The 15,967-nt window shown below is 36.0% G+C and overlaps 1 protein-coding gene across 1 annotated transcript in view; it reads right to left on the bottom strand.

Annotated features, from left to right (window-relative positions):
* LOC113259021 (pecanex-like protein 2) overlaps positions 1-15,967 on the bottom strand; it is a 261,570-nt gene that overhangs the window by 176,169 nt on the left and 69,434 nt on the right. The window lies entirely within an intron of this gene.

The raw sequence follows: 15,967 nt of genomic DNA on the forward strand, positions 1-15,967 counted from the left end.
ATTTTTTACATTTACATATTCTTCGTTTTTGGCTTCCTTTCACTGTATTCAATTTTATTTTTTGTATATATATAAGTTTTGCTTTCTTTACAATTTTGCGATTTAGTGTCTTCTAACAAACAGACCAAAATATATCCAGGACCAAGTAGATCACCCTGTTTTGTCTGCCTGGGAGATTATATCCCCACCCCTTTTCTTTTTCTTTTTCTTTTTTTTTTTTTTCTTTCTCTTTTTTGGTTTCTGACCTCTTCAGGGTTGACTAGTGTGTATTTTGCTTGGGTCGTGGTTGATATTTTTGAGTTTGTCCTCTCATTCATCCATTTGTCTCTGAGCAAAATTACTAGAAGGAGGAATTCACAACAAAAGAAAGAATGCTGTCTGCCACAGATCTAACTGATACAGATATAAGTAAAATGTCAGAGCTGGAATTCAGGATAATGATTATAAAGTAACTAGCTGGCCTTGAAAAAAGCATAAAAGACAGTAGAGAATCTCTTACTGAGAAATAAAATCTAATAAGGCCCTAATTAAAATGCTTTAACTGAGATGCAGTCTAAATTGGATGCTCTAACAGCTAGGGTAAATGAGACAGAAGAGAGGGTCAGTGACATAGAAGACAAGTTGATGGAAAGGAAGGAGGCTGAGGAAAAGGGAGAAAAACAAATAATGGACCATGAGGGGAGGCTGTGAGAAATCAGTGTTACCATAAAGCAAAACAATATTAGAATTATTGGGGGTCCCTGAAGAAGAAGAAGAAGAAGAAGAAGAAGAAGAAGAAGAAGAAGAAGAAGAAGAAAGAGAGAGAAGGGGACAGAAGGTATATTTGAGCAAATCATAGCTGAGAACTTCCCTAATCTGAGGAAGGAAATGGGCATTCAAGTCCAAAAGGTAGAGAGGACCCCTCTCAAAATAAATAAAAATAGATCAACACCCTGGCATATAATAGTGAAGCTTGCAAATTTCAGAGATAAAGAGAATATCCTGAAGCTTGCAAATTTCAGAGATAAAGAGAATATCCTTGAGAACCTCGAGACAGGAGGTTCTTAACCTACAGGGGTAGAAACATTAGGTTGGTGGCAGACCCATCTATAGAGACCTGACAGGCAAGAAAGGGCTGGCATGATATATTCAGGGCACTAAATGAGAAAAACATGCAGACAAGAATACTTTATTCAGCAAGGCTGTCATTGAGAATAGAAGGAGAGATAAAAAGCTTTCAAGACAAACAAATTAAAAGAATTTGTGACCACAAAACCAGCCTGGCAAGAAATATTAAAGGGGATTCTGTAAGTGAAGAGAGAGCCCAAAAGTAACATAGGCCAGAAGGAAACAGAGACAATCTACAGAAACAGGGACTTTACAGGTAATACAATGGCACTAAATTCATATCTTATCTTTCAGTGGTTACTCCTAAAGTAAATGGGTTAAATGCTCTAATCAAAAGACACAGGGTATAAGATGGGATAAAAACGCAAGACCCATCCATTTGCTGTCTAGAAGAGACTCATTATAGACCTAAAGACACCTCCAGATTGAAAGTGAGGGGGTGGAGAACCATTTATCATGCTAATGGACATCAAAAGAAAGCTGGGGTAGCAATCGTCATATCAGACAAATTATATTTTAAACCAAAGACCGTAGTAAGGGATGAAGAGAGACACTATATCATACTTAAAGGGTCTATCCAACAAAAAGATCTAATAATTATGAATAATTATGCTCCTAATATGGGAGCAGCCAATTACACAAACCAATTAATGACCAAATTAAAGAAACACATTGACAATAATACAATAATAGTATGGAACTTCAACACCCCACTTTCAGCAATGGAAAGATCATCTAACCAGAAGATCACCAAAGAAACAAGGGCTTTGAATGACACTGGACAGATGAACTTCACAGATATATACAGAGCATTCCATCCTAAAGCAACAGAATACACATTCTTCTAGAGTGCACATGGAACATTCTCCAGAATAGATCACATACTGTGTTACAAATCAGGTCTCAACCAGTACCAAAAGACTGAGATCATTCCCTGCATATTTTCAGACCATAATGCTTTGAAATTTGAACTCTTGAACAAGAGGAAACTTGGAAGGAACTCAAACACTTGGAGGTTAAAGAGCATTCTGCTAAAGAATGAATGGGTAAACCACAAAATTAAAGAAGAATTTTAAAAATTCATGGGAAAAAATGAAAATGAAAACACAACTGTTCAAAACCTTTGGAATACAGCAAAGGTGTTTCTAAGATGGAAGTACATAGCACTACAAGCCTTTCTCAAAAAAAAAAAAAATAGAAAAGTCTCAAATACACAAGCTAAACTTACACCTAAAGGAGCTGGAGAAAGAACAGCAAAGCCTAAATCCAGCAGGAGAAGAAAACAATGAAGATTAGAGCAATAGGACAGATCAGTAGAACAGATCAATGACATTAGAAGCTGGTTCTTTGAAAGAATTATAAGATCAATAAACCCCTAACCAGATTTATCAAAAAGAAAAAAGAAAGGACCCAAATTAATAAAATCATGAATTAAAGAGGAGAGATCACAATCAATACCAAGGAAATACAAACAATTTTAAGAACATATTATGAGCAACTACATGCCAACAAATTAGGCAATCTGGAAGAAATGGATGCACTCCTGGAAAATTATAAACTACCAAACTGAATCAGGAAGAAATAGAAAACCTGAACAGACCCATAAATGCAAGGAAATTGAAGCAGTAATAAAAAATCTCCCAACAAACTAGAGTCCAGGGTCAGATGGCTTCCCAGAGGAATTCTACCAAACTTTTAAAGAAGAAATAATACCTATTCTTCTGAAGGTGTTTCAAAAAACAGAAAGGGAAGGAAAACTTCCAAACTCATTCTATGAGGCCAGCATTACCTTGATCCCAAAACCTGACAAAAACCCCACCAAAAAGGAAAATTAAAGACCAATATCCCTGATGAAGATGGATGGTAAAATTCTGACCAAGATACTAGCCAATAGGATTCAACAGTACATTAAAAGGATTGTTCACAGCAACCAAGTGGGATTTATTCCTGGGCTCCAAGGGTGGTTCAACATTCACAAATCAGTCAATGTGATACACCACATTAATAAAAGCAAAGACAAGAACCATATAATCCTCTCAATTGATGCACAAAAAGCATTTGACAAAATACAGCATCCTTTTTTGATTAAAACTCTTCACAGTGTAGGGATAGAGAGTACATGCCTCAATATCCTAAAAGCCATCTATGAAAAACCCACAGTAAATATCATTCTCAAAGCTGAGAGCTTTTCCCTTAAGGTCAGGAACACAACAGGGATGCCCAGTCTCACCACTGTTGTTCAACATAGTACTAGAAGTCCTAGACTCAGCAAGCAGACAATAAAAAGAAATAAAAGGCATTCAAATTGGCAAAGAAGAAGTCAAACTCTCACTCTTCGCAGATGACATGATACTTTATGTGGAAAACCCAAAAGATTCCACCCCAAAATTGCTAGAACTCATATAGGAATTCAGTAAAGAGGCAGGATATAAAAACAGAAATTGGCTGCATTTCTATACACTAACAATGAAACAGAAGACCGAGAAATTAAGGAATCGATCGCATTTACAACTGCATCTAAAACCATAAGATGCCTAGGAATAAACATAACCAAAGAGTCAAAGGATCTGTACTCTGAAAACTATAGAACACTTATGAAAGAAATTGAGTAAGACACAAAGAAACGGAAAAACATTCCATGCTCATGGATTAGAAGAATAAATATTGTTAAAATGTTTATGCTACCCAGAGCAATCTACACATTCAATGCAATCCCTGTCAAAATACCATCAACATTTTTCACAGAGCTGGATCAAATAATCCTAAAATTTGTATAGAACTAGAAAAGACCCTGAATAACCAGAGGAATGTTGAAGAAGAAAACCAAAGCTGGTGGCATCACAATTTCGGACTTCAAGCTCTATTACAAAGCTGCAATCATCAAGACAGTATGGTACTGGCACAAAAACAGACACATAGATCAGTGGAACAGAACAGAGAACTCAGAAATGGACCCTCAACTCTATGGCCAACTAATCTTCGACAAAGCAGGAAAGGCTATCCAGTGGAAAAAGGACAGTCTCTTCAATAAATGGTGCTGGGAAAATTGGACAACCACATGCAGAAGAATGAAACTGGACCATTTTCCTACGCCATGCACAAAGATAAAGTGAAAATGGATGAAAGACCTAATTGTGAGACAGGAATCCATCAAAATCCTAGAGGAGAACACACGCAGCAACCTCTTCAACCTCAGCTTCAGCAACTTCTTATTAGACACATCTCCAAAGGCAAGGGAAAGAAAAGCAAAAATGAACTATTGACTTCATCGAGATAAAAAGCTTCTGCAAAGCAAAGGAAACAGTCAACAAAACTAAAAGGCAACCTACAGAATAGGAGAAGGCATTTAAAAATGGCATATCAGATAAAGGGCTAGTATCCAAGATCTATAAAGAACTTATCAAACTGAACTCCCCAAAACGAAAGAACCCAGTCAAGAAATGGCCAGAAGACATGAACAGACATTTTTCCAAAGAAGACATACAAACGGCCAACCAACACATGAAAAAATGCTCCACACCACTCGGCATCAGGGAAATACAAATCCAAACCACAATGAGATACCACCTCACACCAGTCAGAAAGGCTAAAATTAACAAGGCAGGAAACAACGAATGGCGAGGATGCAGAGAAAGGGGAACCCGCTTACACTGTTGGTGGAAATGCAAGCTGGTGCAGCCACTCTGGAAAACAACAAGGAGTTTCCTCAAAAAGTTAAAAATAGAGCTACCCTATGACCCAGCAATTGTACTACTAGGTATTTACCACAAAGATACAAATGTAATGATCCAAAGGGTCACCTGCACCCCAATGTTCATAGCAGCACTGTCCACAATAGCCAAAGTGTGGAAAAAGCCAAGATGTCCTTTGACAGATGAATGGATAAAGAAGATGTGGTATGTAAATAGAATGGAATATTACTCAGCCACCAGAAAGAATAAATACTTACCATTTACATCGATGTGGATGGAACTGGAGGGTATTTTGCTTAGCGAAATAAGTCAATCAGAGAAAGACGATTATCATATGGTCTCACTCATATGTGGAATATAAGAAACAGCACAGAGGATCATAGGGGAGGGGATGGAAAACTGAATGGGAAGAAATAAGAGAGGGAGACAAAACATGAGGGACTTTTAACTATAGGAAACAAACTGAGGGCTGCTGGAGGAGAGGTGGGTGGTAGGATGTAGCAATTGCCTGATGGGCATTAGGAGGGCATGTGATGTGATGAGCACTGGGTATTATACGCAACTGATAAATCATTGAACACTACATCTGAAACTAATGATGTACTATATGTTGGCTAATTGAATTTAAATTAAAAAGATAATGAAGAATATTATGAATAAATCTGTGTGAATAATTAGAAAATATAGAGAATGTGGATAAATTCCTTTAAGGACACAACTATTTCAATAATAGATAATCTGGATAATTCTATATTTATTGAATTTTAGTTGAAAACCTTCCCATTAAGAAAACTGCAGGCCCAGATGGCTTCACCTGTGAGTTCTACCAAATACTTCTTAAATGAATAATACCAACTCTATACAAATTCTTTTTGGATATAAAAGAAAAGGAAATGCTTGCCAACTCATTTTATGAGGCCATTACCCTTTAACAAAACAAGACAAAGCATCACTAGAAAAGAAAGCTACAAAACTAGAAACCTTGTGATCATAAACACACTATTTCTCAACAAAATATTAGGAACTAAAATTGAGCAATGTATAAAAAGGATAATATATCATGACCAACTGGAGTTCATCTTTCAAAGGCAAGATCAATTCAACATTAAAAAGTCAGTGTAATTCATCTTATCAACAGATCAAAAGAAAAATTAATATGATCTCAGCAGAAGCAGAAAAAGCATATGGCAAATTTAATATCATTAATGATTAAAAACTCTCAGCAAATTAGGAATCTAAGAGTAATTACTCAGTCTGATAAAAAAGAATCTAGAAAAATCCCACAGCTAACATTACATTTAAAAGTGAAATACTGATTGTTTTCCCCCTAAAATTGGGGACAAGGCAAGAATATCTGATTTCAGCAGTTCTAATCACATTGCCATAGAGATTTTAGCCAGTGCAATAAAGCAAGAAAAAGAAATCAGAGGCATATGGATTAGAGAAAGAATTAAAACTGTCTTTATTCACAGACAACATGACTATATAGAAAATCCCAAAGAAGCTATAAAAAGGCTACTAGGATAAGTATTTCGCAAGGTTCCAAGATACTAGCCTAAATATACAGCAATTAAGTCTGTATATCATCAATGAACAATCAGAAATGTAAGTTATACAACACAATACCACTTACAATATCATGAAACGCATGAAATTGTAATAAGTATGAAAAAAATATGTGCAGTAATTGCAGGTTGAAAAGTGCATAATAGTTGACATAAGTTAACAAAGACTCAAATAAATGGAGCAATATCATGTTCCTGGATAAGAAGATTCAATATTGTTATGTCAGTTCTCCCCCTATTGTTCTATAATTCAATATAATTTCTTTAAAATTTCAACAGGCTTTTGTTATAGGAATTGACAAAAACATTCTGAAACTTAAACTGAACAAATAAGATCCATAATAGCTAAAAGTTTTTGAAAAACAAGAATCATGTTGAAACACACCATCTTATTTCAAGACTTATCATAAAGGTACAGTAATCAAAATACTGTGGTATTGGTGTAAAGATAGACATATAGAACAACAGAATAAAATGCAGTCCAGAAATAGACCTGCACATATCTGGATAATTGATTTAATAGATTCTATTGTTTTTAGAGTTTCACAGAAAAATTTTATGCTCACAGCAACACTGAGTAGAAAATAGAAAGAGATCCCATATACCCTTTGTATGCCCCCCACACACAGCCTCCTCCACTACCAAAATCTTGCACAAGCATACACATTTATTATAACTGATGAACCTACATTGATAAATCATCATCAACAGAAGACTATAGTTTACATTAGGGTTCAATCTTGGTGTTAAACATTGTAAAAGTTTTGAGAAATGCACAATGAGAGACATCTGTCATTATAATATCATACACAGTAGGTCCACTGCCCTTACAGAGCATTTTTATTGTGTTTTGCCTATTCATCCCTCCCCACTAGCTGCTGGCAACCACTGATCCTTTTATTGTCTTCAGAGCATTGCCATTTCCAGAATGTCATATAGTTGAAATCTTAAAATATGTACCCTTTTCAGATTAGCTTCTTTCACTTAGTAATATGCATTTAAGATTCCTCTATGTTTTTTCATGGCTTGATATCTCATTTTGAGGAGCATGAATAATATTCCATTGTCTGAATGTACCCTAGTTTATTTAGCCATTCACCTACTGTAGGACATCATGATGGTACCCTAGTTTTGGCAATTATTAATAAAGCTTGTATAAATATTCATGTACAGGTTTGTGCACAAAGTTAGGTTTCCAGTTCTTTGGGTAAATACCAAGGAGCACAATTGCTGGATTGTATGATACAAATATGTTTACTTTAAAAGAAACTGCCAAACTGTTTTCCAAAATGGCTATATGATTTTGCATCCCCAGTAGAATGAATCAGAGTTACTGCTGCTGCACATCCTTGTCAGCATTTGGTGTTGTCAATGTTCCTGATTTGGGCTATTCTAATAGCTGTGTAGTAATATCTTACTGTTATTTTAATTTGCAATCCCTGAATGACATATAATGTTGGGCATATTTTCATATGCTTATATTTGCCATCTGTATACCCTCATCGGTAGGGTGTCTGTTCAGGTTTTTGTCCATTTAGTCAAGTTATTTTTCTTATTGTGATTTTTAAGAGTTCTTCATATATTCTGAATAACAGTGTCAGATAGAATTTTTGCAAATATTCTCTCTCAGTGTATAGCTTATTTTTCATTCTCTTGACAGTGTCATTCATAGAGCACAAATTTTTAATTTTAATGAAATCCAGCTATCACTTCTTTCTTTCATGAATTGTGCCTTTATTGTTGTATCTAAAATGTCATCAGCATACCGATATCATCTAGTTTTTCTCCTATGTTATCTTCTAGGAGTTTTATAGTTTTGCATTTTACATTTAGAACTATTATGCATTCTGAGATAATTTATGAGAGAATGCAAGGTCTGTGTCTGGATTCATTTTTTCATGTGCGTGTCCAGTTGTTCTAGCACCATTTGTTGAAAAGACTATCTTTGATACATTGTATTGTTTTTTCTCCTTTGTCAAAGATAAGTTGACTGTATTTATGTGGATCTATTTCCGGGCTCTCTGCACTATATCATTGATTTGTCTATTCTTTCACCAATAACACACTATCCTGACTGTAATATTTTTATAATAATCCTTGAAGTTGGGTAATGTCAGTCCTCCAACTTTATTCTCCTTCAATATTGAGTTGGCCATTTTAGGTCTTGTCTCGCCATATAAACTTTAGAATCAGTTTGTCAATATCCACAAAATAACTTGCTGGGATTTTGATTGAGATTACATTGCATCTGTTGATGAAGTCAGGAAGAACCGACATCTCGACAATATTGAGTGTTCCTACTCATAAACAGGAACTATCTCTCCATTTGTTTAATTACTTGATGTTGTTCATTAGAGGTTTATAGTTCTCATATAGACTGTGCACATATTTTGTCAGATTTATACTTAAGTATTTCATTTTAGGAGGTGCTAATGTAAATGGTACTTTTAGTTTCAAATTCCACTTGTTCATTGCTGGTATATAGGGAAGTGATTGACTTTTGTATATTAACCTTTTATCCTCCAATGTTGCTAAATCACTTTTTAATTCTGGGGTGGGGTTTGGTCAATTTTTGAATTTTCTATATGGAAAATCATGACATCTGTGAAGAGATGGTTTTATTTCTTCCTTGCCACTCAGTATACCCTTATTTCCTTTTCTTATCTTATTGCATTAGGCAGGACCTCCAATACATTGAAAAGGAGTAGTGAGAGGACATCCTTACTGTCTTCCTGATATTAGTGGAAAAACTCCTACTTTCTGACCATGATGATGTGAGTTGTAGGTTTTTGTACAAGTTCTTTATCAAGTTAAGGAGTCCCCTCTATTTGCCAGGAGTTTTTGTCATGATGGGTGCTGGATGTTTTCAAATGTTTTTTCTGTGTCTATTTATATGATCATGTGATTTTCCTTCTTTAGCCTGTTGATGTGATGGATTACATTAATTGATTTTTGAATATTGAACAAGACTTGCATATTTCAAATAAATTACATGTTATGGTGTATGATTTTTTTTTAGATGCTGTTGGATTTGACTGGGTAATAATTTGTTGAGGACTTGTGCATCTATTCATGGTATTGACCTCTAGTTTTCTTTTCATGTAATGTCTTTGTGTGGCTTTAGTGCCAGGGTAATTCTGATTTCATAGAATGTATTAAAAAAAGTATCCCTTTCGCCTCTACCTTCTAAAATCGATTACAGAAAATTGGTACAATTTCATCCCTAAATGTTTGGTAGAATTCATGAGTGAACTTATCTAAGCCTGGTGCTTTCTGTTTTGTAAATTTGTTAATGATTGATTCAATTTCTTTAATATATGCAAGCCTAATCAGATAGGACTTTGTTCTTGTGTGAGTTTTTGGTGGATTATGTCTTTCTAGAAATTGGTCCACTTCATCCAAGTTATCAAAGTTGTGGGCATAGAGTTATTCACAATACTCCTTTACTATCCTTGCAATGTCCATGGAATCTGTAGTAATATTCCCTCATTTCTTTCTGTAATTAGTAATTTGCATTTAATTTATTCTTGAGATTTCTTCTCTGACCTATGTGTTACTTAGAAATGTGCTGTTTGGGGAGCCTGGGTGGCACAGTGGTTAAGCGTCTGCCTTCGGCTCAGGGCATGATCCCGGCATTATGGGATCGAGCCCCACATCAGGCTTCTCTGATGGGAGCCTGCTTCTTCCTCTCCCACTCCCCCTGCTTGTGTTCCATCTCTCGCTGGCTGTCTCTCTCTCTCTGTCGAATAAATAAATAAAATCTTAAAAAAAAAAGAAAGAAAGAAATGTGCTGTTTAATCTCCATATATTTGGGGATTTTTCATTCCATTGTGGTCTCAGAGCAGGTGCTGTATGCTTTCTATTGTTTTAAATTTGTTAATACATATCTTACAGCCTAGAATGTAGTCTCTCTTAGTGAATGTTCCATGTGAGTTTGAGAAGATGTGTATTCTGCTGTTGTTCGATGAAGTAGTCTACGTGTGTCAATATATTCAGTTGATTAATTATGCTGTAGAGTCCAACTATGCCCTTACTGATTTTCTGCCTGCTGAATCTGTCCATTTCTGATAGGGAGGTGTTAAAGTCTCCAACTGTGATAGTGGATTCATCTTTTTCTCCTTGCAATTTTATCAGTTTCCCCTTCACATATTGTGGTGCTCTGTTGTTAGGTGCATACTCATTAAGGATTGTTATGTCTTCTTATTAAATTAATCCTTTTAATATTATGCAATGCTACTCTTTCTCTCTGAAAAATTCCCTTACTCTGAAGTCTACCTATTGCTCTGAAGTTTGAAATTAATATAGCTATTCTTGCTTTTTTTGATTAGTTTTAGCATGGTATATATTTCTCCATCCATTTACTTTAAAGATATATGTGTCTGTATATCTAAAGTGGGTTTCCTGCGGACAATATATAGCTGGGTCTTGTTCTTTGATCCTCTCTGACAGTCTCTGCCTTCCACTTGGTGTATCTGCACCACTGATGTATACAGTCATACTGATATAGTTCGATTAATATCTGCTATATTTATTATTGCTATTTATTCACTGCTCTTGTTCTTTGTTCCTATTTTTGTCTTCCACTCTTTTTTTGCCTTTTGTGGTTTTAATTGATTTTATATGATTTCATTTTCTCTCCTTTATTAACACATCAGTTATACTTCTTTTTTTAAAACATTTTTTTAATGGTTGCCCTAGTGTATGTAATATACATTTATAGTTAAGTCCCTTTCAAATGAAACTATACCACTTTATGGGTAGTGCAAGTATCTCACAATAACTATATACTTGTGTTTATTTGAATACATGGTTGCAATAAGAACAGAAAAATGAAAGTGTTTATTTAACCTTCACTTATTCCTTCTCTGATAATCTTCCCTTTTTTATGTAGTTGTGTCAGATCAACATTATTCTCCTTTCCCCAAAGAACTTCTTTTAACATTTCTTGCAAGGCAGGTCTACTGGTAACAAATCTCCTTCAACAAGTAACTTCTGAAGGATAATTTTTCAGGGTACAGAATTATAGGTTGGCGGAGTTTTTTCTCTCAACACTTTAACTATTTCACTCCCCTCTTGTCTCACCTGAATAGTTTCCTGTCACAGTCAGCTCAGGCTGCCTAACAAAATACAGTATGTGTATCACAAAACATGTTGTCTTAAACAAGATAAATTTATTTCTCACAGTTCTGAAGTCTGGAGGTCAAAGATTATGGTGCTGACCCAGTCGGTCAGATGATTGCATGGGCTCTCTTCCTGGTTTGCAAATGGTCACGTGCTTTGTGTCTTTAAAAGCAGTGAGAGAATGAGCTCTGGTGTCTCTCTCTCTCTTCTTACAAGGGCACTAATCCCATCATGAGGGCCTCACCATCATGGCCTCATCCAAACATAATTATCTCCCAAAGGCCCATCTCCAAATATCATCCCATTGGGGGTTAGGGTTTCAACATATGAATTTGGGGAAACAATTCAGTCCATAGGTGTTCCTGAGGAGAAATCAAATACAATTTTTATCTTTGCTCCTCAAAGGTAAGCTAAGGATATTTTTTCCCTCTGGTTTCTTTCAAGATTTTTTCTTTACCTTTGATTTTTAGCATTTTGAATGATATGCACTGGTTTAGTTTTTGCTTTTGTTGTTATTGTTGCTTTTGAATTCATCCTAGTTGGGGATTTTTGAGCTTCCTGAATTTGTGGTTTGGTGTCTGATATTAAATTGGGGAAATTCTTAGTCATTAGTATTTCAAGTATTTTTTTCTGCTCCTTTCTCTCTTCTCCTTCTGGTATTTTCATCACACATATGTTACACCTTTTGTAGTTGTTCCATAGTCCTTGGATATTTTGTTTCTTCAGTCTTTTTCTCTTTGCTTTTTCATTTGGGAAGTTTCTATTAACATCACCTTAAGCTCAGAGATTCTTTCTTTGGCTGTGTCCATCAAAGGCATTCTTCATTTCTGTTACAGTGTTTTGTTTTTGTTTTTGTTTTTGTTGATTTTAGTCTCCAGCATTTCCTTTTGGCTCTTCCTTAAAATTTCCATCTTTCTGCTTACATTGCCTATCTGTTCTTACAGGCTGTCTACTTCATCCAGTAGAGCCATTAGCATATTAATCACAATTGTTTTAAATTCCCAATCTGATAATTCCAACATCCCTGCTATATCTAAATCTGATTCTGATGCTTATTCTATCCCTTCACACTGTGTTTTATGCCTTTAGTATGCCTCATAATTTTTTTACTACTGGGTGAAAGGTTTACTGTGGTAAACAGGCCTCTACTGATGTGGTGTTAAGGTGTATTGGGAGAAGTATTCTATCGTCCTATGATCACTTCTTAGTTTTCTAGTGACCCTGTGCCTCTGGACTGTGAACTTCATAAGTGCTTCTGAGTCCTGTCCCCATCTTAGGTGGGACAGAAGAGCCAGAGGGTTGGATTGGAGTTGGTATTTCCTTTTGCCTACATGGAAGTCTAGAGCCAACTAGAGTTTGGTATTTCCCTTCCTCCAAGTCAGTGAGGCTCTGAAAAAATCCCAGTAGTTCAGGCTGTGGTGAAATCTTGAGGGCAGGCCTTGTTAAGAAGAGCAGACTAATGCTCTGATAGATATTTCAAAATGTTTACTCTTCCCCTCTGCCTGCTGAAAGCATGAGGGGATTTTTCTCTGATGTTCCCTGGGAAAACCTGCTCAAGCTCCTGGAGGTAAAAGCCACAACAGTGTGGGCTCTCTCTGATGACTGGGTCCCCCTGGAGATACTAACTCACAGACTCGCCCATACTGAGGCTTCGGCGATTCCTCAATGACACTTCAGGTTTTCCTGCCCTGGGACTGGTTCCCACAGAGGTTTCTGCTCCTGGGTCCCGGCTCCAGTAGGATGTGATTCCCTGCACCTGCCTGTCTGTCTCTCCAACTTTGGAAGCAGCAATCTGCTTGCTTTTTGCCTTCTCTGACGGATTTAAAAAGAGTTGTTGATTTTTTAGTTTGTTCAGCTATTTACTTGTTCTTAGGATGGGGTAACAACTTCCAAACTCCCTACATCCTGGACCAGAAACTGGAAGCCGGTAATGGTGTTTTCACAAAGCTTCCAAGGTAGTTCAATGGGGAAAGGTTAGTCTTTTCAACAGTTGTGCTAGTGAATCTCAAGCTTCACCTCATCTTGTACATGAAAATCCACTCGAACTGGATCACAGTTCTAAACATAAGAGCTACAATCACCAAACCTTCAGGAAGAATTTTCATGTTAGGTAAATATTTCTTTAGATAGGACATAAAAAGTACAAACCATAAAACAAATAATTGACAAACTGGATTTCCTTATAATTAAACACTCTGCTCTTTGAAAAATGCTGTTAATGAAGGGGATAGACAAGCCAAGAGCTAGAAAAAAATATATGTGCAATAAAAATTTGATAAAAGACTTGCATTCAGAACGTGTAAAAAAATTCTTATATCTCAATAAGAACATGTAATGCACTTTTTAAAAAAGATTGGTAGTAAGGAGGGCACATATTGCATGGTGCACTGGGTGTTATATGCAAGTAATGAATCATGGAACTTTACATCAAAAACTAGGGATGTACTGTATGGTGACTAACATAACATAATAAAAAATTATTATTAAAAAAAAAGAAATGAAGAGAGTAAGTCCTTCCTAACTTTTCAACAATCAAAATTTAAGTCAAATTAACTTACAACAGGAAATCACTAAATTCTGTTTACAGGGTTAAAAAAAAGATATTTATTTATTTGTTTATTTATCTATCAGAGAGAGAGATAGAGCGAGCACAAGCAGGGGAAGTGGCAGGCAGAGCAGGAGAGGGAGAAGCAGGCTGCCTGCTGAGGAAGGAGCCTGATGTGGGACTTGATCCCAGGACACTGGGATCATGACCTAGGCCGAAGGCAGACGCTTAACCAACTGAGCCACCCAGGCGTCCCAATGCAATTTTTTAATGGACAAAAGACTTTAGTGTATTTTTCACCAATGAAGATACTTAAGTAGCAAGCAAGCATATGAAGCCCAGTTGACAGCATTCATCATTACAGAAATGCAAATTATAACTACAATTAGATACCAGTTCATACTAGAAGGAGTACTATTTTTTTTAAACTATTAAAATATTAAGTGCTAGAAAGATCTGGAACACTTGGAAATCTCAAAGATCATGAGGGGATCAAAAATGGTACACACTTTGGAGAACAGTGGCAGTTTCTTAAAAAGTTAAATATTAACTAACCATTTGACCCATCAATACCACTCCTAGGTATTTACTATGTATAAATAAAAACACATACCCACACTAATACCTATACACAAATGTTTATAGAAAATGTGGTATATACACATGATGGAATATTAATTGGCCCTTGAAAGAATGAAATCTTGCCACTTGCAATGACACGGATGGAGCTAGGAGTATAATGCTAAGGGAAATAAGTCAGTCGTATGATTTCACTCATATGTGGAATTTAAGAAACAAAACAAATAAGCAAAGGGAAAAAAAGAGAGAGAGAGAGAAACCAAGAAACAGACTCTTAACTACAGAGAACACACTGATGGTGACCAGAGGGCAGGTGGGTGGGGGATGGGTGAAACAGGTGACGGGGATTAAGGAAGGCACCTGTCGTGATGAGCATCGGGTGGTGTATGAAGTGTTGAATCACTGTGTTGTACACCTGAAACTAATATAAGTGTATGTTAACTAACTGGAATTAAAATAAAAACTAAAAACAGAAACAAAACAATACATCTTTAAAAATTTTTTAAATAAAAAAATTAAAAAGGGATGAAAAATAAATACATAAACAAACACTGAAACACAACAGAGTAAGTACTATACCAAGGGCCCTGCAAGTAAGAGCTTGTGACCCCAAAATTTTATAGGCAGCTCTTTTACCAAAAGGCGGCAGAAAGAGGTCCTCAGAAGTGCAAGGACTCAGAAAATAACTATTCAAGTACTTTTCCTGAATAAAATACCGGGGGTCCTGTGACAAAATAAACGAATGTGTTTCAAAACAAAGAACGCCAGAACATTGATTTGTTACGTAATTGTTGTTCTGCACGATAGGATAAATGTGGTGACAGGTCACCACCAGCACCTAAATTACCTTTGTGTATTAGAAGAAGGAATCTTCCTCTTCCTCCCCCTTTCTTTATCCCAAAGAAAATATCTTTATGGAAAGGATGGAAGGAGTGAGGGAGGAAATCATGCTGTGGGTGATCACAGACAGATTCCATGGGAATGCCCTAGGAGATAATCATATCACACTCCTTCCCTTGCACAACGGGGAACAAACAGTTATCTTTCTGCCACTCACAACCAGGCATTTAATAACATTTTAAGTTGCTCTTTTTAAGAAGTTAGCTAAGTGTCATTGGATAGATAGTAAAAACCCTTTGGAACTTGCGTTATTTTTATTTGCTTTTTTGTGTTTAATTTTTATTTTATCAAAGAGGTATCTGTTGTTTAAAACAGTAAATGTAGGATGTCCATCAACTCAAGAAATATGTGTAACCTTAATTAACGTTTTTCCCAAACGCAGATGCCCCGACAACATTGTGTGTGTTACTGCCTTCAGACGTTACGGAAACCCTACAGTTCCATGACACCGAAAATGA

Source organism: Ursus arctos, unplaced genomic scaffold (assembly GCF_023065955.2).
Source record: "Ursus arctos isolate Adak ecotype North America unplaced genomic scaffold, UrsArc2.0 scaffold_7, whole genome shotgun sequence".
Lineage (NCBI taxonomy): Eukaryota > Metazoa > Chordata > Mammalia > Carnivora > Ursidae > Ursus > Ursus arctos.